Below are 24548 nucleotides of genomic sequence, written 5' to 3'. Positions count from 1 at the left end.
AGCAATAACTGAGTAACTTATAAACATCAAAGCAATAGTTTGCTATACACTAATTTTTTCTTTATTTAATTTTTTTCTTTTTTCAACAGACCCCTGACGAAGGGGCCACGAAAGGTCCCGAAATGCATTGGGTTCTTATGTGTTCATATTAAGTAACATTATTTTGTGTTATCCTTATGTTTAGATGATGACTCTCAATGATTTGTAAAATATATACTGTGATTTATGGAAAGAAAGCATGTTCAAGAAATGTGTTTAACATGATGAAATAATGGTTGAAATATAAACAAAAAAGTCAAACGAATTAAGAGCTTGCTCAGTTTTATGTTGTGCACCTTAGAGCCCTGGCAGCCTTTCTGGTGTCAGGCTTAATGCAAGTTTTATATGGTGTGGCAGGCATCAATCAAAGGTAGCACACTATTTTGATTAAACGCCCTCAAATTTGATAACTGTGTGCAGTACCCACACACATACATTTGCTGTTTGGTCTGCCAGGTCGTTACCCTGGGAAATAGAGTCTGTAACTTTAGTATGTGCTTTACACTTCATGATAGATATGCCTGAAGGCAGATGTATTGCTTCTAACAGTGCTTGAATAAGGGGACCGTGTTGAATCTTGGCACCGTGAGAGGTCAAGAAACCTCGTTCTTGCCATAACACTCCGAAGTCGTGTACGACTCCGAAAGCGTAACGTGAATCTGTGTATATGTTAACATTTCTGTTCTTGGCTAGTATACAGGCTTGGGTCAGAGCGATAAGCTCTGCTGCTTGAGCGGACAGTGTATCAATACGGTGTGTTTCCTTGACTTCAGTTTCAGTGGTCACTGCATACGCGGCCACCAATTCTCCTGTGTTTGTTCTCATACATGAACCGTCCACGTAAAGTGTCAGGTCTGGATTTGTCAGTGGAACATCTGTTAAGTCTTGTCGGGGCTTTGTTACTGCATTAATGATCTCAATACAATCATGCGGGGCTGAATCTGTCATAATCGAAGGTAACAATGTTGCAGGATTTAGAATGTTACAGCGTCTGATTTCTATGTGTGGCTGGAATAGCGTCAATTCATAACCTGTCAGTCGTGCTATAGTCAGGTGTTGAGTCTGTGTTCGGTTTAGAAGGACCTCTACAGAATGTGGAACTTGTACTGTCAATGGATGTCCTAATACTATTGAGTCGCTTTGTCTGATTGCTAAGGCTGTCGCTGCAACTGATTTTAAGCACGCAGGCAAAGCCTGGGCCACTGAATCCAATGTACTTGAAAAATAAGCACAAGGCTTATGTGAACCTGCTTGATCTTGAGTGAGGACAGACAACGCTGTACCATCACGTTCTGTAACAAAAAGTGTAAAAGGTTTGCTGTAACATGGTGTCGCTAAAACTGGTGCTTGACATAAAGCTTTCTTTAATTCCTCAAAGGCCTGTGTATGTTCCTGAGTCCAAGGGAGGGCAGTCGAAGTCGCTGCCTCCTGTGTTGTCAACTGAATGAGTGGCTTAGCTAGAAATGCATACTGAGGAATCCATTGTCTGCAGTACGAGGTGAGGCCTATAAAGGCCCGCACTTCCTTTTGTGTCTGAGGTTGTGGCATATTTACAATTAACTGGATGCGATCAGGAGTGAGCTGTCTCCCCACTTTGGACAGCAAGTGACCCAGGTACACAACTTGCTGAACACAGAATTGTAGCTTCGAAGGAGACACCTTGTGTCCCTTGTCGGCCAGAAAATGTAAAACTGTCAGTGATGCTTGTTCACATTCGGGTTCACTTCGTGCGGTGATCAGCAGATCATCGACGTACTGTAGTAAGGCAGTGTTAACTGGCATTTGGATACAATCAAGTTGTCTTTTCAGTGCTTGGCTATAGATGCTGGGGCTTTCTGTGAATCCTTGAGGTGCGCGTGAAAATTTGAAACTTCGTCCATTTAAACTGAATCCGAAGAGATATTGGCTCTCTGGGTCAATGGGTACACTGAAGAAGGCGTTCTTGAGGTCAATTATAGAAAAGAACGTCGCTTCTGAGTCAATAGCAGTCAATAAGGATGAGATGTCGGGAACCACAGGATACTGTGGAACAATGCATTTATTCAGTTCTCGTAAATCAATCACCAGCCGATATACTGGCGGTGAATTGGGGTCAGTACGTTTAAGAATCGGAATGATAGGGGAATTACAGATATTGGAGTCGGTTTCTACGACCACTCCTTGGGCAATGAGCTCTTCAATGATTTCCAGTAAAGCCACTACAGCATCGGGTGGTAACTTGTATTGTCTGATTCGTGGTAAAACAACTCCTGGTTTGAGTGTAACACGGTATGGTGTGATGTGCATGCAACCTACATCGGTTGGGCCTTGTGCCCACAGGTGTTTCGGTACATTTTTCAATCTGACATCAAACTCTTGTAATACATAGTGACCCTTAAAGTCACGTAGAAAAAGTCTAACTCCTTCCGGAGAACAACATATCACAGCTCCTAGAGCCTTTAATGTCTTGATACCTAACAAGTTTTCTGGACATGATTTCGTGAGTAACAAGTCTGTAACGCGTGATAATGGACCTACTGCTAGGGGGACTGGTTTCGATACTTCATTTACAATAGGCTGTCCTGAAAAACCAAGGGAAACATTCTGTGAGCCTGAGAGGGGTGCCCCTGGGACTTCATCATGGCTGATTGTTGTGCGGCTTGCCCCTGTGTCAATTAAAAACTTTCTGTCTTTTCCCAATACCTGACTGTGTACATAAGGACCCTCTTGATCTACAGGAATCTCAATAAGAGGCAAACCAACCTCCCTCTCTAGGCTGTTTCATGTGTATCGCTGATAATCGGGATAATCAGATTGGGCATACTGGCTCATCTGCCGTGAAACTTGCTGCGTAGCGGCAATAGGCTGTGGCTGTGGCTGTGATACCGCTGCGGTCTGTACTGTATGTGGTGGAGCATGCATAGGCTGTGTATTCTGGGAAGTCTGTTGCTGGACCTGGTCTTGTCTAGGCTGGTGCGGTCTTTCTTTAGTTTTACCTGTTGCTATATTGTGTTTCAGGACTGGACATTCATGTACGTAGTGACCTGGCTGTTTGCAATAGTTGCATGTCCCTTTAACGGGAGCTGCTGAATTACCTGTCTGGGTCGCACCCTTTCTCTGACCGTCGGCTGGAACCGACTGGGCCACTAACATTTTCATTTTCGTGTCTTTCATACGTCTCTGTTCGTGATCCTGTTCTTCTCTAATTCTGTTCTGGTGGTATTGTAACATTTGTAACATCTGGGATGGCGTATTTGCTTGCCATGTACTTTCAACCTTATATACACGATTCTTAACTTGTGTCAGGGAGTTCTCAACTAATTTTGTTACAAAAAGATGTGGGTATGACTCGCTACCTGGTTTCAGGCCACTATTAATAATGAAACATTTCTCGAATCTTGAATAGAAATCACTAGTATCTTCATCGTGTTTCTGTTTACAGGCTGAGATTGCGTCCCAGTCTTCCTTTTTAGTTGTCAATAATCTTGGCAAAACCTGTACTATTAAACCTGGTAATGCTTTAGCTTTGTCCCCAAGGCCTAGCCCTGGAGTACGACCTTTTTCCTCGTCTTCTATTTCGGTCCAAATAATCTTTTTATCTCCCACCTCCCATTCTTTTTCCTTGAGTTTCTCGTAAATGCCGGTGGGCAGCAGTACTTTTAATAATTTCATAATATCCGTATACGTGTAATCTCCCATGAGTAACATGTCTTTAAGTTCTCGGTGAAAACCTGCAGGGTCTTTATCATGACAGGGTACTAGTTTCTTCATTTCTAACAATTCTAACTTTGTTAAAGGTGTGTACACAAACACACGTTCCAAGGCGTGATTGGCATTCATAACTGGGTGTACTTCTCGTAAAGGATTCTGCCTGTCAAAATGAAACATTTTTCTTTCTGGGGCGGAGCTGAAACATATTGTGGGCCTAAGAAAGTGTTATATCTGCGGCGTTGTTCTAGAATTATTTAAATTAACTTGGTACTTAGGCCTCTCCATCTATTCATAAGTAGTGCTTCTAATGTATCAGGTAAGGGACCTGGATCAGAATGTTGTTGTCTGTATAACGTGATGAGATGCTGAATCATGTATACACCAGCTAATTTCTGCTCGTCTGGGGAAAGGTTCAGAAATGTCTGTGCTACTGTATCATCATTGTATATATTAGGATTGTCAGCCCATAGTACTGCTGACCGGGCTAGTTCTTGTTCATCCATAGAATTGAGTACATGATACCCCATTCGTTCTTGAAGACTTTTATCGGTACCTTGAAACAGATATTCAGGAGAATTCGGTTTTGATATACCAGAGAGAAAAACTCTCTTGCTTTCTGGACGAATGCCTTTCCTAAGGTAATTTCCCTTACCCACATATGCTATAATTTCTTTAGCCGTGTCATGTTCTTCAGGTTCGTCCTCCTCAGAGGAGTCATTCCTGTCACTTTCTTTTTCTTTTTCTTTTTCGTGTATTTCTATTACTGCTTTTCTGATTTTCTTGTACATACTTGCTATACAATTTAGTTTATCATGGTTTCCGTCGGCTATATTTTGACCCCACCTGTTTAGTGCTTCCATCTCTTCCTGGTCTACTCCAGGCCTGTCTCGTTCTCTTATTAAGCAATTTATGAAGAAACGTAATATACAACCTTGAGTGTCAACTTTCTGGTGAGCCAGGGCCTCCTTAATACTTTCAGGATTTTCCCCAGTCTGGATAAAATGATATATTCTATCTAGGTGTTCAGTCATTCCTGGAAATAACACGAGGTAATCTGCAACTTTTCGTAAACGTAGGGATGCTAACAACATTCTATCGTCTTTACCGGGTACTGGATCGTATCTGCAAATTGGAAGGGGTTCTTTAAGCATGTCTAATCTTGGTGTTTGCGGTGTACGTTGCTTCATTAGGTCCCTAATGTTCAATCTGTGTGTTTGTGGCGGGGTCTGGAGACCTCCTGTCGCACCTCCTGTAGCGGAGGCTTGAAAATTGTATGTCTGTGGAATCGGTATCTGTACCTGAGCTTGTCTCTTATTAGGATCAGGCGCAATCGGATTTGGTATATTAATCTTAGATGTGGGAAGTGGTGGAGGTGGAGGAGCAGGTGGAGCAGGCTGTCGAACAGGTGAACTTTGTTGCGGCAATGGCTGGACATTGTCTCGGAGCGGGTTGCCACCTCCGTCACCGTCAGTAGGCGGTACGTTGGCACGTGGATTGGTGTAAGCGGGAGCTACATCGTCTAGATAGGAAGCAAGGAATATGTCTTTGGTAGTCCTGTGACTTACTTTAGTCGGAACCAATGGCGGCGGCAGGTCTTTCGGTATTTCTGAAGTGGCTTCAGGCAAACCCTCGGCCACAAAGTACATGCCATTTACAAGATTGTTTCGCATACGGTCTACTTGTTCTGCTTTTACTCGGATCCCTTCATTAACTAATTCGTTTTCTCTGACTTTATCCGACTCTTCTCTATGTCTGTCTTCTTTTCGGAGTGCTTTTTCGGCACGTTTATGTGATTCTTTACGCCACAACTCTATGGCATCTTTCTGGGATTGTCTGGCTTTCTTTTTCCATAGCGCTTCTTCTACTTTCATGATGCACTCGGCATCCCATGTTCCTGTAACGGGCCATCTGTGTCTCTCCTCTAGGTGCTTGGTATAATCGGCCCATAAATCTAGATACAGTATGGCATCTAAGCCATGCTTATGGTACATAAAACTTCCAGGAGTGTCCCTAGGGGGGGATAGGAATTTCTTCTTCTAGTATCCCTTTCCTAGTTCCTATCTGTCTTAATTTATTGAAAAACGGCATCTTGTTACTTAGTACTGGATACTCGATACTTGTTACTTACTCTGAACACAGCTAGTTATACAAAAACACAGTAATGTACATCAAACATTCACTCATACCACGACATTAATCACATGAAAACATTTTCAACACATATGACTACCCTTGATACTAGATGTACTGCTAAACAGCACAGATACACTGTCGAGGACAGTGCAAGAACTTGACTACCTGATGTACTGCTAAACAGCACAGATACACTGTCTAAAACAGTGCAGACCGTGTTTGTGTACCCAAACCCGTCTTTACCGGATACATAATAATGCACCCGTCTAGATGCGTCCCCAGCAATGGTACTCACCGGGAAGCACGGAACAGAAGGCCTCGGAAAACTCGACTGGACTGGACTGGACTGGACCGGACTGGACTCGACTCGACACGTGGATACTTCGGAACTGGTGGGCCTCTTGACACCTCGGACCTTGCTTCTTTCGGCTAGGCTCTGGTCGGGATCCTCCGCACTCCTTACCGCCTCGTCTGGGTGCTGATCGCAGTCTCCGTCACCTCCGTAGGCCTGAGGGAGATACAGGAAATCCTGCGGGTACGCGTAATTGTCCGTCTTGACTTATGGCAGGGGGCAAAGGTTGCAACGCACCAACCGGCGCGTAAGGTGGGGGGAGGGGTCCCTATTCGGGCGCCAAAATAATGTGGTAAATATTTAATTACCGTCCTAATTTCTATGCAGGTAAGTACTAAAAACAAAATAACTCAATCGGAAAGAAAGATGCAGAGTCCGTGGTGTTAGAGTTCTTAGGGGTTTTATTCCTTAAAAAGGAATGGTTCTTGAACCGGATATCGGGTTCCTGACACCACTGGGGTTCAGGAAGGGATAGAGCATACTTTATTGACAAGACATAACTTTTATACTTAAATCATATAATGAAAACCAATACAGTAGGCGTAACAGCTGAGAGAAACAAGATAAAAGCACACACGTGTTAGCAATACGTAATCAGAAGGCGTGAACATAGAGGTGTGTGCTAGAAACGTCACATGAAAGTGTCACAAGTGGGTGGGTACATAGCAGAGTCTTGCAATGTCAGCAGAAATCTGAGATTTGGATGCGCGCGCAGCTGCATGACGTGTGATTGACGTGGAGCTGGAGGGTGCAGGGGACTTGACATTTACACTAGAGGAAAGAGACAGAAGTCTGGCGTGTCAGATCAACTCGTACCTATATCATATCTGATATCTAATGTTTGGGAACCATATTATCTAGAGGGAAAGGTCTCTTGGGCAGAGGCTATTCTATACTGACTGTGAGTGCGTGTATAAGCGTCTACGTGTCTGCATGAGATGCGAGGGGGCATGGGCCTTCCATGGTAACAGGAGCTATGAATTACTCGCACGGAGACAGTGAGGCCGGGCCCTTTGCTCTGCAGCTGGAAGGATGTTTACTTGAACTAGTAGGCAGGAATGTATTTTTGAGGAGCGGAGCAGATAATTCGAAGGTTGAATACAGTCTTGGCAGGCAACAGGCTGAGCTAAGCGCCGTTAGCCGCGCAGGGAGTAAGGCAGAGGTCACGGGTACAGAGGCAGGCCCAGGCTGAGGCATTCAGAGTCAGAAGGCAGGAAAAGGCTCGATGGCAGAATTCAGGGCCTACTTCGCCAGAGCAGAAAAACGTGTAAAGTACACCACAAAAAGACGTTGGCATGGCATACTTAGGAACGGAATATTCAACCCATTCAGGGTGGATCTGAAAGAGGACATGTTAACGTTGGACGCAAATGTATTTGCGTCTTCATAGCTGGCACAGGAGGGAAGTTACATGCACTTTAAGCTTGTACATGGAGACGGTGGGGTACACGTTAGGGAACGTTTCTTGACCATAAAATTTATATTTCCTCAGGAGTAGCAAGAGATGCTGATAAGAACCGAATACTGAACCTGATATCCTAAATTATTAGGATTAGAAAGAAGATCGCGGAAGAATCTCGAGGAGGAAGAGAGTGTCAGGGAGGGGAGCGACGCAGTCGTTGATATTCTAGAGAGGTCATCTATCCTGTCCTGAAGCCTTTGTCGCCTGATCTATCCCGGAGGACCCTTACCTGCCCTTTGGCCAGAGGGTTGGTCTTTGCACCATCCTAGGTAATTGTAACTTGAACTTCGTGAAATTGCAGATGTTCTTTTCTCTCTGTCCTCTCCTTTCTGAGCACAAGTCATTGCAAGGTTGAAGTATGTGTTGATGATTTGATTGATTGCATTTTCTCTCCTTTGAGTGACGGGGACTGTACTGTACTTTGAAGTGATTCACATGCAATTAATTTAGATAAAGACTTAAACCTTTCTCGAGTCTGTGGTTATGTCATTATAATAAAGATAGGGTTAACTTATGTCATTTCACCATCAGCTAGTTCAACCAATAGGCCATCGACCAGAGGAAAGAACCTTTTGATCAGTGAAAGGTTAGCTAGGAATAAAAGTAACTAATCTACAATTTCGAAACAGAAACTTTGACTCCAGCGGTTTTACCCAATAGTGTGTGTGTTTATGGGCCCAGGTGGGTATATGGTAATGGAGTATCTGTTGTTGGTACGCCGCTGGATCAGGGCTAGTGCCTTATTTATTTTGATAGGCCTGTGGAGGGAGACGACTGGGAAGGGTCTATGAACCATTATGGCTACCCGCTCTCAGAAAAGGAACAGGTACAGGAAAACTGATATGAGGAACTGGTGGAGGCCAGTGGGTTGGACACCTCACCTGACACTCGTCTGGTCTCTCCTCTTTTATTTTTTTGTGGATTTGTAGAGAGTGTAGCTACCCGTGGGCGTCCCAGCACTCTTACTGTGGCAACGAAGCCTCGTTTGCAAAAATGGTACATAGGGCGGCTGAGGTTTTGGACCTCATGGCCCACAGTGGCAGCCAATACGAACATTTTGACAGAGGTGCTTCAGCCGAGAGTCTCCCCTTCTGAATCCCTACCCCCTTCAAAGAAGCCCATTCAGACATCCTACTTGGGGCCTGGTCCAAGCCCTGCACAGGGACTCCTGGGCATAGGGCGATTGCCCACTGCCATCGCTCCACTACTGGGGACCCCAGTTTCGTTGCCCAGCACCCCAGCCTGGAGAGCTTAGTGCTCCAACCCTCAATGTCCAATATTAACCCAAGCACGTTCCCTACCACTGTACCAGATAGCGAATCCAAGAGGCTGGATAACTTGAGCATAAAAATGTTCTTTTCCGCCAGCCAAGCACAGTTGGTGAACGCTGCGCACCTCTCGGGCCATTATTCCCATACGATATGGGACTCACTTGTGCAAGTTCTGCCTATGGTCTCAGAGGAGGTAAAAAAGGGGGTGGTGATGGACGGAGTATTTGAATCAATCAATCAAACACTCACACCCAGTCAAAAGATCTGGGTTTAATCCATCACCCCTCTTTAGCCCACTCTGCCACCCCCGTTCAGACATGGCTATATGCAAATCAGTCTGACCCTGTGCCTCATGGGAACAGTCCAGCCCGAACTGCCAAGCCTTGTCTTCCCTGGACCGGAAACAAGCTTCCGAGGACCGGTTTCTGGCATTCCAGCCGTCTTCAGCCCGGCTTGCTTGAATCCAGTGCCAAAGTGAGCAAGGAACTCACATCTGAGCATACCCTGCCACACTTATGGCGGCCAAAAGCGGTACAAAAGGGGGTGGTGATGAACGGAGCATCTGAATCAATCAAACACTCACACCCAGTCAAACGATCTGGGTTTAATCCATCACCGTTCTTTAGCCCACTCTGCCACCCCAGTTCAGACATGGCTATATGCAAATCAGTCTGACCCTGTGCCTCATGGGAACAGTCCAGCCCGAACTGCCAAGCCACGTCTTCCCTGGACCGGAAACAAGCTTCCGAGGAGGCCCAAGCTAACTCACCCAGGCTATTGCTGATGGGCGAGGTGCAGCAAAGGTCACCATAAGGTGTGGGCTCGATATGACAGACTCGCTGGGCAGAGCGATCTAATCGTCTGTGGCCTTGCGGCACCACAACTGATTGAGAACAACTGTTTTTGGGGGGAAGTTCAGTCTTTCCTTATGGGTATGCCCTTAAATGGCTCTTTCCTTTTTAGAGCGAAGGCCAGATTCAGTGCTGGAGAGCTTTAAGGACAGCAGAGCTACGGCCAGATCCTTGTGCTTGTCTACGGCCCTGTGCCAACCACAGTCTTCCTTCCATCCCTTTTGTGGCCACAGAAGGGATCTCCAGCAGCGTCCATACTCTCCCAGCCACCATGGCCGGCAGGCTTCCCAGCCTTTTTGTGGCTGAGGGAACGCATCTCATAGACAACATAGGACAGGCAGCCAGCAATCAAGTGAGTCCACCACCCCCGGCAGCCGCTGCCTTCAAGTCTCTTTAGTTTGCCCTTCGACCATCATGGATGCCCAGTGGAAGGCAGGATATGCCATCACCTCTCCCACTGATGGTCAGTAACATCAGACCGCCTCCAGATTGTCCAAAGGGCTATTCCCTCCCCTATGTGGTATTCTCGCCTCCCATGCCACCCACTTATGATTGGCTGGCAGTAGACCATCTCTCCTTGCTCCGTCATGAAATGCAGGCTCTCAAGGTCGAGGTAGCTTTAGAAAAGGTTCCTGCATCAGAAGTATGTCTGGAACTGTATGCCTCTCCATCTTCGCAAGTTAGAGTCACAACAGGCTTTTAGGAAACCCGGCATTTTAGCCACCCATAGTCCTCCTCCCCTCTTCCTCTCTGCCTTTTCTGCCTAGCGCTGGGACACCTCCGTTGGAGGTAGCCGCACGCTGTATAAATGTCCTATTATTATTATTATGGTTGTTATTCCCAATACTTTCTGATGCCAGGAAAAGGATGTAGGACTTCATCCTATCCTATAAATGCGTCATCTCAGGAGAAGTTCAAAAAGCCCATGCTCACCCAAGTTCTGTCTGCCCCGGATTCAGGAGAGTGGGTGGTAGCAATGGCCTTGCAGGATGCATATTTCCACATTCCGTGCTGCCTGCCCACAGGCATTACCTGCGGTTCACGGTGGGCTAAGAGCACTTTCAGTTTTCTGTGCTCCCTTTCAGCCTTATCAGCGCCCCTTGGGTGTTCACAAATGTGATTGTGGCGGTTGCAGTTCATATGAGGAGGTCGGGGTTTCAGTCTTCCCCTACCTCGACGATTGGCTGTTAAATGAGCTTGCCCCATGCAGTTGTCTCCCACTTTCAGACCACGGGGAACCTCCTGCACTCGCTGGCGTTCACTATCAACACTGGACACTGTGCAGTTTCGGGTCTACCCTCCAGAGCGGTGAGTCCAGGACATTCCGGCTATGATTCCAGTGTTTCAGCCTTTCTTTTGGATTTTGGTGAGAATGACTCTAATGCTGTTTGGCCTCACGGCCTCCTGTATCCTGCTGGCTACTCATGCCCGTTGGCATATGCGGGCTCTGCAGTGGGACCTGAAGTGACAGTGGGCGCAGCCTCAGAGGAATCTTTTCGACTGCGTCCAGATATCAGATGGGACTTGGCATATGTGTTTGGTGTTTTCCGCGAGTTGAACTTTACAGCGGAAGAATGTCGAGGGCACTGATCTGATCGAGGCACACAGTGTTAAGCAGCCAGGGTACGGAGGAGACAAGCAGACAAAGTCCCGCGGTTGTAGTGATCCTGCAAGACTTGGCAGCCATGTTGAATGGGGCTTGTTGCACTCGGCTATTTGGCCTCACGCGACCAGAGAAGAATGCTTGTCGTTCTAGCCTTTTGGATGAAGTTGAGCTTCTGGATTTCCACTTACCTGTTTCCCGATTCCCTCAGCAGATATTTGAATGCTTCACAGGAAATCCCTAATGCAAACCTGCAAAGAAATGGAAGAACTGATTAATCATTTATTAATTTGGTACTTGCCAGCAATACACTTGTCTTGCATTTGGCATGTCATATAAACTCCTGGAACTTCAAGCGTCTAGCGTGCTCGTTTTCAAGGAGAACTATTAGAACTGTAAATTGAATAAGACAACATTATTATTTGATGGCTAACTATCGTTTAAAACTTTTTAATGTCAAATAACAACTTTTATTGCAACCTTGAGATAGTAATATAGCCCAGGGCATCTATTAGCAGGCGTGAAGTTAATGCTGTGATAGTGTCACGTAACATATCTTCAAAGATTGATTCCATATATATTTATGTGGTATTCAGAGCACTACAAGGGTGTGTTGAGTAATGTGACAAATTATTGCTCACTCATAACATGTACTATTGTTTTGTTGAAAACATCCTGGGACATAATATGTTAATTGTGAAACTATTATTAATTGCGTTATGCATAATAGGTTCTGATGTATATGTTACGGGTGTTGGCCAGTATCTTAGTGGTACAAACTCCATTCATTGGGACAATATTATAAAATTCCTATATACATTTGTGTATCTTCTTCAAAGGTAGAAAAACAGTTCACCTTTGTAGTGTTGTATGAGCATGTGATGACTGAACCTTTGTGGCTCCTGGTGTACTGTGATGTAAGAACGAGAGCGTAGTGAATTGAATGAATGTCTAGAAAGACGCAGAAGAATAAAGACGTGTTATACTAAGCTCCGTGTGTGGCGTAGTCATTGAGGAGTACCCGGGCTGGGGGGATGCTTCAACTAGCGACAAGATATACGATAAGAAATCTGACAACGGACAGTGCTCTCACATAAAGTTTTCCCGTGGTCCAGCACATTGCGGGTGCATGCCACGTGTGCCTCCGTCGAAGTACAGAATCAATGTTTGGCGTTTGTAGAGTTAAAGAGAAAAGCATTTGACACTAATGAAATCACCATTGAAAGGTTTACACATCAGAAGCTGAGAGCCTGCACATTCATTCAGACAACAAATGCTGACAAACGCTGGGACAAAATTACAATTAAATGGCGCAGCGCCACAAACACTTTTTGTTCCTCCGATCTGCGTCATTTAAAAAATGCAGGGATGCGCAATATTTACAAGAATACGGGGCACCCAGCTCCTCACCCGTGTCCCGTGTGCCGGGGTTAAAACAGAAGCTGTGCGCCAACGCGGGCGCCCTTACACAATGGTGCCTGATTTGCAGGGATCATTGTTGCTATGCAGAAAGGGATACCTTTCTGCATGAAAACAATCATTGATGACATTTTGTTCCTTCTATGTGTGCTTGAGAATGCACCACACACAGGGCCCGCATCACAAAAGTAATCTGAGACAAAATCCTAACTTTACGACTTTCGGTATTCACAAAGGGCATTTAGGAGTACTAAAGTTAGGATTTTGCCTCAGTTAAACTTAAGTGTTGGTCTTAAGTAAACCTAAGACAAACTTAAGTTTAACTTAGACAAAATCCTAGTGGTAAAGTTAATCTGGTAGAGCCGATTCACAGAACTAATTTAAGACAAAATCCTAAACTTACTTCTTTTGCTATTCACAGTAGTTAGGATTTTGTCTTAAGTTTGTCTTAAGACAAACTTAAGATAGACTTAAGACAGACTTAAGTTAGGATTTTGTCTTAAATCTGTCTTAAGTTTGTCTTAAGACAAACTTAAGACAAAATCCTACCTTCTGTGAATACCAAAAGTAGTAAGTTTAGGATTTTGTCTTAAGTTAGAGTCTCTATTGGCCCGATTCACAGAACTATCTAGCACTGGAGAGGGGAAAAAAGAGAAGGCTAAAGGAGAGACCTCAAGAATTAGAATGGGGGTGTTGGACTTGGCCCTTAAGGTAGGTTCACCCCTAATCTTTTTGCTTTAGATCTGTGATATGCGTGGATGATTTTCTGGTCTGTGCGCACTTTTTCTCTGTGTCCCAGAGTAAAGTGCGTGCATGTAGTTAGGCTGGCCTGCTCTCCCATAGGGATGCATGGGGAATGTCTGTGTCCCTAGTAGTTCCTGATGTGTGGGGAGAGCATGCTCGAATTTGGTATGTGCGTGTTCGTGGGAATGAATGCTTTGCAATGGTGTATGTGGCATGAGTGTGTCATGAGTAGAAATGCCATTTCTAGGACTTGGCATATTACTGTAAAATATGCCTGCAGTGTGATTGGCTGGAGCTGGCTGGTGAGCCTGGCTCCAGGAAGGCTGGATGGGTCTGCCCGGTGGTGAGTGCGAGATTAGCATGCTTGATGGCTTGGGAGGAGTGCACCTGGTCCCTGATGGGCCTGGACTTTCCCCAGACAATGCTGGCTCTACCCCCTGTAGTGCGACTGATGGCCCTAGCCCTGCCAGTGAATAGAGAGGGTGGTTGATGTAAACAGAGTACTTCAGAACCAGTTGCGACTGGTTTTCCCCCACCCTGCACCCTGAGACAAAGGGGTTTTTCTGTATAAGAAGGGGCTGTGTCCCCATACAATTTGTCCTGTCTTTGGTTTCCTTCCAGGATCTTGCCAGAGGGGGCTGCTGCTGCTGCAGGGGCCAAGAGGACCGCCACTTGGCTGTCTCCCTGCCTGGAGACCCAGTGTGCTGGCTCTGGCCCTGCCTTGCCCCTCTGCCTGCCTCCAGACCCTGCTGGAGCTTTTGCTGTGCCTGGAAGCGCTTGTATTTGATTTATAGCGCTAGGAGCGCTTTCCTTGTGCCCCAGCGCTCAATAGCGCTTTGCTTATCTTTTTAGCGCTGAGCGCGCTTCTCCTTAGCCCCTGAGCGCTTGGGAGCGCTTGATCGACATTGCCGGTGCCCACCCGGCATGGGAGCGATCTGCCGATTTTCAACGAGCGAGTGCCTACCTCGCTTTATATTTAATTTAAGGCCGGTGCCTACCCGGCATTGCCCCGTGGTGTTTATTTTATTTAGAGCCGGTGCCCACCCGGCATTGCCCAGGAAATCACCACCGCAGCCCGGGAACACCGAAAGCCTTTGCCGGGCCGCTGCCTTCCTCGACCCGGAAGTCCCGCCTCCTGACCCCCAGGGCCGCGCTGCCATTGGCGGCCCCGGCGGAAGTCAGGCGGCGTGCAGGAGAGACAGGCCAGGCGGGAGGCGAGAGGAGCAGCCGGCTTCGTCCTTGAGGCTCCCCGAGTGGAGGGGAGCCCGCCCGCGGTCCAAGCCGAGCCGCCGAGGAGCCGTCCTGCCACCCAGAGACCCGGTGAGTGCCTGCAAGGGGAGAGGGGCGTCGGGACACATTGTCGGTGTCTGCCCCTCCCCCGTAGCGCGATCTTGCGCGCACTGCTTTATGAAGCCCGAGGGCTTCAGGGGGCATTTTTCGTGGATGCAGAGTCCCCCGTGAGGGACTCCAACGCCCCCATTTTTCCTTTTCGAGCCCCGAGAGGCTCCAGAGGCCGCAGTTGTTGCCGAGCTCAGCGAGGCTCATTGCCCACATCGTAGTGAGAGCCCTGAGAGAGGCTCTGGGGCATTTTCCATGATTTAGAGCACTGAGCTCTACCTTGCACATTTGCTTTGCGAGCCCTGAGAGGCTCTAGGGGGACACAGGCAGCTAGTTGGTTGTAGCCCGAGGCTCCCACACTGTGTCTCCCCACCTTGTTCTTGAGCCCTCCTGGCTCCAAAGTTGCCCAGTTCTGTTCAACAACTGTCCAGCACTTAGTGGACAGTTGCCACGTTTAGGCTTTGTGTTCTGTGCTGCCTGCGCAGACCTCCCTGACACTGAGACTCAGGGCATTCCGCCCCTTTCGAGGCCAGTTGGCCTGAGGGGCATTGTGAGTGTTGTGCTATGTGCACCCCGCGCATTGTAATTTCTTGCTATGTAATTCTTGTGCATGTGTTCTAATCTGCACCTCTGTGTTTATTATCTCGTGCAATTGTTGACATCCCATTTTAGGTTTATCCACTTTGCTAAATGTGACCTGCATAGAGGATTGGTGATGTCCCATTTTATGTAATCCACTTTGCTAAAAGTAACCCGCATAGAGGATTGGTGATGTCCCATTTTATGTTTAGGTTTCCTTCCCTTTGCTAAGAGTGAATTGCTTAGGCGTTGGTATTCCTTCCTTAGGTCCTGATGAGAAGGTCCTAGTTACCTGCGTGATTTCCTACAGTGTTTTAGGGTTGCGTAGGAGGTCTTTACTCTGTTCCAGTGATTACTGGATGTGTGTTGCATTTATAATTTTGGTGCTAATCATCTAATGTTTATGTCCTAAGTGTACCTACCAGTAATACTTTCTAAACAAGTGCCTACCCCTGACAGTGGTCCATGTGGCCCTGTCCTGTACATAATTCCCCTTGTAAATTCTGCCCGTGCCCCTGGCACATTGTAAAGTTTGCGTGTGTTATCTAATGTGTTTTGTTTATTATAATACAAAGGCTATTTTTTATATATCCTTGTGTGGAGTCTTTCTTTGTGGTGGGCCTTGGGTGTTGTTGCTGGGGTGCGTGCGCAAATACTTAACTCATACCGCCTCCAAGTTTAGCCTAGACTGCTCGCGCCACGTTACCTAGAGGGCGAGTGGGGGTTACCTTGGTGTGTGACTCCCTTGCCCTGACTTTAGAAATGGCGATCCCTGACTGACCTCGACGCGAGTCTTGGCCAGCCGGGGTCCCGTTTCTAACATTGGACGCAGCGGTGAGGATAAGGATTTGTGTTTGCGCTGTACCACAGTGGCGACAGGCCACACTTCAAAGCTCTGCATTTTTTAGATAACCGCATTTTGGGGATTATTGTTTTTTAGGTGAAGATCAGTGTTGCTTCTCCTGAAAGGTGGCATTTTGTATTTTGTCCAGTACCTTGTTCCCCGCCCTGCTCCCAGAGTTTGGTACATGTGTCACTAGTGGTCAGGTTGAGAGAATCAGGGGTGGTAGAAACTGCCTTACCAGTCCGAGGGGAGGGTTGTGTGTGAATGAGTGTGTGTTACGCTGGACAGTGGAGTGCAAGTTCTCTGATAGGAATCTTGCTGAATTTTGTGATTGTATTCTCCTGTTTAGCTCAGACCCCCAGGTTCCCTGTGTCAAACTTTTCTTGAAGACGTCCGCCAAAATGTAGCCAGTTTTTAGGTCTCGCTAGACCTATTGCTGCCAAGTTCCTTTTCAAGCGACCTAGATCTGGCCACGAGCGCCGATTACACATCGTGACCGCGCATGCCCCGCCCCCCCAGCCGTGCACATCTTTTGCTCCACATTCCACATTCACGGGGCAGCCTCTCACAATCACGCACGCACACAGCCACACACGCACACACATGTTGACACACACACGCTGACTTACACACACACACACACACAGCCCCCACCCTGCCCCCCACCCACTCACCTGGCTCTTTCTGCGTGTCCCTCTCCCTCTGCAGCGGGTCAGTGTAGGCAGCAGGCAGCCTCGGAGATCGGTGTGTCTCCTCCGGCGATCCGATGTGCACGCTCACGGCGACGTGCGCTCCCACTGCTTTCGTGCCCGGCTTGTGGTAAACCTGCTCGTGTTCGCGCGTGCACTGCTCCGCCCCGGCTGCAGAGCTGCGCGAGCGAGCACGTGGTTTTATTGTGTTTTCCTGTGATTGTTTTGGTGGGGCCGGTGTCTCCCAGCGACGTGTCCAGGGCGGTGCTTCATTCACCCTCCCCAAGGTCTGTGACTGGCTGGAAGCTCGACGACTCAGCAGTGCTGAAGACAGTGAACGGCAATGGTTGGATCGTTGTCACATCCCTCCGGTTTGAAACATCTGTGGGGAAGCTCAGACTCCAGCGGCAGTTCGGGACCCCTGGACAACAGCTGGTGTCTAAAGTTGGCCGCAGCAGCCGGGGGCGGAGACCAGCGGCCCGGAATGGCCCGGGGCCAGTGACTGTGGGGCGGTTGAGCTGAGGCAGGGCTCTCTGCCTCTCGCGCCTCTGTGTTCTGTCTCGCGCCGCGGCTCGCGGCCATGGCGTCACCCTCCGTGATGGTTCCTGTCCCTGACACCGCCTGGGCTGAGTCTTCGCTAGAGCAGAGGCTGACGGCCAGCACCGCTTCAGCCGTGCTGCCCCCAGCCCGCTCCCGCATCTTCAAGATCATCGTCATCGGAGACTCCAACGTGGGGAAAACCTGCCTGACCTACCGCTTCTGCGGGGGTCTCTTCCCCCAGCGCACTGAAGCCACCATCGGCGTGGACTTCCGGGAACGCACAGAAGACATCGACGGCGAGAGAATCAAGGTGAGTTCGCTGAAGAAGATGGCTCGAGCAGGTAGTGGTGGGTGAAGCTGAAGTACCAATGGCTTCCAATCTACTCAACCACTTTAAAAAAGAAGGGATAGTAGGAGCATCTGCTGCTCGTCGGCATCAGACCGCATTGTCGCTTGTTACACTTTTTCTGATCAGTACAAACGGCATCGATGCAGCTGTCAAGCATTTTCATGTAACTCGAATCGAGAGCTGGGCTAGCGCCATCCCTTCTTTTGTAAACATTACCTGTGCGTTCACTATGTGATGGATTTCATATTTTCCGCACTGCAAATGTTCTGTCGGGTTTTGTTTGGAACTATCTAGTTATGTCAAGTCTCCCTTGAAAAGTCTGTGCTTACAAGAATGTGTTTAAATGATTGCTCTGTGCGTTGCTTGTTGTTTTATCATGACACAATGACCCAGAGCAGTTAAAGAAAAGCACAAAACGGGACGAGAAGAGAAAGCTAAAGAAACACAAGCAAAGGTAAAGAGCTGGGATGAAACTGCAAGAGTGAGATGAAGAGATGGGAAGTGTAGGATGGTAGAAGAATCAAGATTAGACAGTCGTATTCAGCAGCACTCCCAGTAGGCTCCTAAAACATAATTTCGACCCTTGCACTTTTTATTTATTTTTCATTTATTTTCACAAATTAAGGATTGGTTGGTGTTTTTATGTCCTGCTTTTTTGTGAATAGGTCACTATTTCTGTGGCTACTGTTTTGGCGTTGTTAATTATAGACAGGCTGGTCCCAGTTAAATAAGAACCATTGTCTATGGCGTAGATGTATATCTTAATGAAACCTATTATCTCTGTGAACACGAACCCTGGGCTATTTTCTTTGCTAATTGTACGAGATGGATGTGTCTCCAAATGCAATGCGGACAGTTGCCTTTAGCTGCACTTCATTTGCTTACTTAACACAACTGCTAGCGGCTAATGGAGGATTCAGTTGGATCAACTCTTTTGTTGGTGGTTTCCTGTGCTACTTGGAGAGCCAGGGGACTGGAAGTAAAGTACTTTTGCTCTGACCTGAGATGAAAACCCCGTTCCTTTACAATTCAGCCCAGCAATATTAATTTACAGTGCAACATACGGACAATTGAATGTATTCTTTGTTGTTTATACATGGGAAATGCGTGTCACAGTCTGCTCCTAAGAGGTAGTCGCTATTCTCATGAACAGTTAAGAAATAAAATGCACACAGTGCAATGCTCATACGTGGCACGCCAGCATGATGGTTCTTTCAGCTTGACAGTCGTACTGAAAGATGAAGTGATCTTTCGGTCTCCAGTAAGAATCCTAACAAGACCTACTCAGCTTTCCATCTATTCGATGTTGTTTGCAGCACATAGTTACAGAAGTGACAAGTGAAACTCTGTCCAAAAAACAAGTCATTTCTTAAGCGTGAATACCATGTAAGGTACATTAACGCAAAAACAAAACGAGTAAGATTTCTTCCAAAATCCCTTAAAACCAAAACATTTTATTTTCGGAAATCAGCAGAACTGAAATGCTTGCCAGTTTAAGAATATGCAATACTCAGCAATACCTGACATATTGGAGTTAGTGTGGCCCGGATTGGAGAATTGAAACATTATTTGAAGGAACAATTTTGAAGCACAGCCCACTCAATCACGTAACCTCTTAATTGCTGCCCCCCCCCCACCCCCCCCCCCCAGCGCCCCTTGCACCCCTTCATCAGTGCTGAGCGTTCTTTTGGTTATTAGGGTAGTTCGCACTTAGGCCTCCATAACATTTTGACCACAACAGGTATACACGCCCTTTTTTTCCACCATCTTGTGGATTTTAAAGATACCCAGGGTCTGTGATTCCCCTGATTATGACGGGAAAAAAATAGGTACAATATAGCCAAATTTTGAGTTTGGGGAAAAAAGTGCTCAGCAAAAAAAGTGCATCTTGAATCTTCAGGAAGCCACAAATTTCCTACCACCCTGAGTGCCACGCCACTTCTGATAAGAACGGTACCCAACTTGTATGGGTGGGCCAAGAGGTTCTAAAGAGCTATGTTGAAGGATGAGCAATAGATGTAGCTGTGGTATTTGAGGCTCTGGTGTGGTGTGCCACCCATGCAAACCTACAAACCAGACATTTTTGAAAGCTAGACAACCATGGGATTCCAAGATTGTGTGCCTTGTATGGATCCCAAAAGACTTTCTCACCCACACTACCCTGCAACTCTCAAATGTTGCCTGAAATCACATATTTTCCATACATTTCTGTGATGGAAACATCAAAAATCCACAAAATTCCTACCACCCTGAGCAAAGTTGTCTGTAGGGACTCTGAAATCTGAGAAGCTTTTGAGGTGTGCTGTGTAATGCTTTGGATGTGTGTCAAGAGTTTGAAAAGAGCTGTGGATGGAGAGCCAGTGACACTGCTTGAGGTGCAGGGCATGTGTGTGGTGGGAGGTTGAGAGGGAGTCTAGCTGCTGCACTGTCTGATTTGGAGTCATCTGTTTAGTTTAGTGAGGGAGTAATTCAGTATCAGGGTGAGTGTGGTGCTGATGGGGTTGAGTCTGTCGAAGAAGTTCTGGCATGTGTTTTTGTACTACCTTGACTTACTGTCTTCTATCCGATATCTGTCAAATCACACCTAGCCCAAGCTATTCCTACCTATTTATGTCTGTCCCTTTCAAAGTCCTGACTAATCCTGTATACTTGCCATGTGAGCCCTTTGATTTTAGCTACCTGAAGCTCAAGACTGTCTTTCATGCTCCTTCAGTGCACACATTGTGCAAATCAACTCCTTACAGTTTGTGGATGCAAGATGGGGGTCTCGAAGACTACCTTGCAAGGCCCACAGTCCTTGAACGGAGTGAACATATCTACCTTTTGAAACTAAGACACACATGATGGGGAAGACTACCTATGTCCTCTAGAGAGCACTTAAAAAACTATTAAAGATTTTAAGTTTTGGTCACCCAGTGTACCGTGTTCCCTCCACTGTTATATGAAGTGTGATGACTATTATGCACTTGTTCAGCTAACGGAACACCTAACACATTCTGAAGGTAGATAAGTGTCGAGCAGGCCATGATTTCCTACACTAGAGCATATGAAGTGGAAGCTGCTTCTTCTGTAAAATTAAGACTTTCAATGACGGTCAACCTGCCGTGAAGGAAGGAAATGGGTTTTCATGTGGTGGTCTGACAATAAACATACACATTGTAGGTTGCCATCTGGATCAGATGGGTAAACCGCTTCTCTTACCAAGTGCAATTTTCATGACATGCTTTGTATAGCTTAAGAATCTGGTCATTCTTATCCACTCCTCCCATGTTCTTGTAGTAATCAAGTATATAGATAGCTTGTAAACTTTGACCAACTGACCACAAAACATAAGGGGGAAGGTGCTCTCATCAAGGATTGTAGTGAGCGCGTACACATGCTTATGAGAGAACTGGACTGTGGGCAGTTTGTTGGGATGCATTACAGTGCTCTGGAATGTTTGGTTCTTCTTACAAACAAGTTCCTCTGGGTATCCTTTGCAGCGACATTGAACTGTATTGTGTGGCACAGTGCCAGCTTTTACAGCTCACAGAACAGCTCTTTTCTAATATAGAAGTTGTCCACTTAAAGGTGATAACCCTTATGAAGTAGTGGCTGTAGAAGCTCCCATATAGTGTTTGCCATGACTCCTAGCATGGAAGGGCGACCTGCAGGGTTTAGAGCATAGTCCTTCCTTTTATACACTCTCAAGCTGTATACGTAGCCAGTAGAACTCTCAGATAGCATGTACAACTTGATGCCATAACAAGGTTGTTGCGGGGCAAGTGGGGCAGAAGGAACTGACACAGAGGCGGTAGTCGTATGTTTAAGCGATGGCTTTATTTTTATAAACCCTCATCGCTTTCTGCTGGTCAGTCTTTCCCTGGCGAACCCGACAGGGTCTGTCCTGGTCTGACATGGGGGTTCCAGGCTCTTGCTGTATCTTCAACAAGCCTTGTCGACCCAGGTGGCTCCGGAGGTGTTGTTGCCCCAAAAGAAAAGAAAAGAAACCGAGATTTAGAACAAACGTCCTCTTGCTTTTCACCAGGGACCGGGAGTGAGGGAAACAGAGTGCTCCGGTGTTCCGGGGTTTCTAATGAGGAGGGGGTTGAAGAGGATTGGTGCTCATGATCGGGAGGAAGAATATTTACACTATGTACAAGGAAGTCTGTACACATGTGGCGGGGTGTTTTGCTAAGCAGGAGGGTTGCGTCTTCCCACCCAACCCACTACCTTCCCCCGTACCTGGTCGAGCCATGTTCCTCCCGCGGGAACGTGGCGGGCGACTCGTAGGGATGTTGGCCTCCTGGATTGCCGTCAATGCTCCTCCGTTCTGCACACCTCTCCTTCGCTTCGTCTTCTTCCTCCGGTCTTACTGCTCTCCACTCCGCTCTCTCGCCTTCCACTCCTTCCACCTCCAGGGAAACGTCGTCCGCCAACTTCCTGGTTCCGCTTGTTCTTTACGGGTCCTGCGTGATGACGTCACATCGAGGAGGAGTGGCGTTAAAGGAGCCGTGTGTTGTTTCGTCATCCTGCCAAGGGGGTCAACCGTCCTGTATCCATTCGTCTGCAGGTGGGGATTGCTGCATAGAGGGTACAGAGGTGGGTGAGAGGGGGACGGCGGACCACCAGTCCTGTAGTTCTTCGGACCCCACAGTCGACTGACCCCCCCCCGTCACAAAGGTCTTTTTCTCGGTATGTACTACCTGAACAGCAGCTTCCCTTTGTACAAGACCAAGGACTCATCAATGGCTATATTCTTTCCAGGAATATAAATCTCTTAAAACCTGGCAGACAAACGTTCCACTACAGGCTTAATTTTGAACAACCTTCCATAGTCTGGATGGTCTCGGGGCAATGGAGCAGAATTATCATTGAAATGCATCATGTGTTGCTATAGCAAAAAAACAATCTTTGCTTCAGTGTGGAGTTGGGTGTTATCGAAATGGTGTGAGTAGATCAAATGTGCACTAACCCCATTTTTAGGGCTCACCCCTTTCCTATTCCGCAGGAATAGGAAAAAGAGCCCTAATGCAGCTAAACCACTTCAGGCCAAGGGCTCTCCTCCAGAGGATTTCGGACAGTTCACGTGAATCACAATCACATGATCTGCTCTCATGCACGAGCCTTCCCCCTGGCAGCAGCATGTCTCCTTTCACGGCCGCCAGGCCACATCAAAGGGTTCCGCTGCCCCGCTACCTGCTTCACAGCCATCTGTTCCTCTCTCCCCGCACACAGCCTTACTCGGATTTCTCCTCCCCCCTCTCTTTCATCACCGGTCACTCAGGGGGCCTCCCATGATTGTGCGACCTCGACCAGCCCTGCACTTCCCACCTTCAGGTAAAGCAGCCATCGGCAGCAGGCTTCCCCCTCCTTCTCTTACATTGGGGCCTTCGCCACCAGATTTCCCTGTGCTGCTTGTTTTTAATGTTGCCCCTCTTGCTGCATTTTCACATCGCATGCAGTATCTTCCTCTCTTTATATCGCATGAAGTATCTTCCTCTCTTTATATCGCTTGGAGTATCTTCCTCTCTTTATATCGCTTGGAGTATCTTTCTCTTTGATCTCCTCTTTTCTCCTGCTGCAGTGTCCCCTTTGTATGCAGCTGCTGTGCACAGACCAGTGTTCTGTCAATTCAGCCTCTTCCCTTTCATTATTAATGCACTCAGCTTTGCCTCATTTCCGGAGCATAATTACTAGTTTTATGTGCGTTTCTTCGACAAGCAGTTTTTTTTTTATTCAGACTTTTGTTCCCTGTTGTTGTGATGTTTGCACAGCTCTGTGAACAGCCATAACTCTAGTCTTGTGTTGACTTTAGACAGTGCTGGGTGTGTTAAGCTGGAGCGTTACCATGACAATGCTCCTTCAGTGGTCGATGTGCTGTTGACGACCCTCCCCCAGCTTTAGAGATAAGAGGCGGGAACGGCCGGGTTTGTTTTTCATTGAACCTCTGGGGCGCTCGGCATACAGAAAGAAGCTGTTGTACTTCGTTTTTTTAATGTTGCCCCTCTTGCTGCATTTTCACCTTTTATAATCGCTGTAAATTGCAGGTGTTAATGTTAACTAATGTAATGATACCCATTTTACCGACCTCGGAAAGATGGAGAGCTGACTAGGCCTCTTCCACAGTCTAGTACCTGAAAAGGCACCTCGCTTAAGTAAGCGTCTCCATTAGTGCGAAGGGAGCAGCCGGGGTCACGAGAAGACGAGCCCCGCTGAGAGCTCAGGAGATCAGGGTAGGTCAAAGTAATAATAATTATCTACAGCACGCTCGAGACTCTCCATTGCCTCAGCAGTAAACGAGATTCACTTCTGGATGAAATGCGGAGTCCATGCATCCCTGTGAGGTGGACTCATAAAAGGTGCAGCATTTACAAATTGGATTTGGGAGAGTCGAGCGTAATATATATATATATATATATATATATATATATATATATATATATATATATATATATATTTATATGTAACTGGTAACCATCAACTTTCTAGCTGGCACTGGTCGAGTTACTAAACCTGGCAGCATCGGTCCTGCAAAGGTTTGCTGGTCACCTTTCAGTTGGTTACAGCTGTATTTGGCTGTTCATCTGCTACCAATAAGGTGAAGTCTTTGCATAAGTTGTGTAATATTTAGACATCACTAAATAATTAATACAACCGTGTCGC

Source organism: Lissotriton vulgaris, unplaced genomic scaffold, assembly GCF_964263255.1.
Source record: "Lissotriton vulgaris unplaced genomic scaffold, aLisVul1.2 SCAFFOLD_508, whole genome shotgun sequence".
In the NCBI taxonomy this organism is placed as follows: domain Eukaryota; kingdom Metazoa; phylum Chordata; class Amphibia; order Caudata; family Salamandridae; genus Lissotriton; species Lissotriton vulgaris.
The sequence above is the reverse complement of the archived record's forward strand: the minus strand, read 5'-3'. Positions refer to the sequence as shown.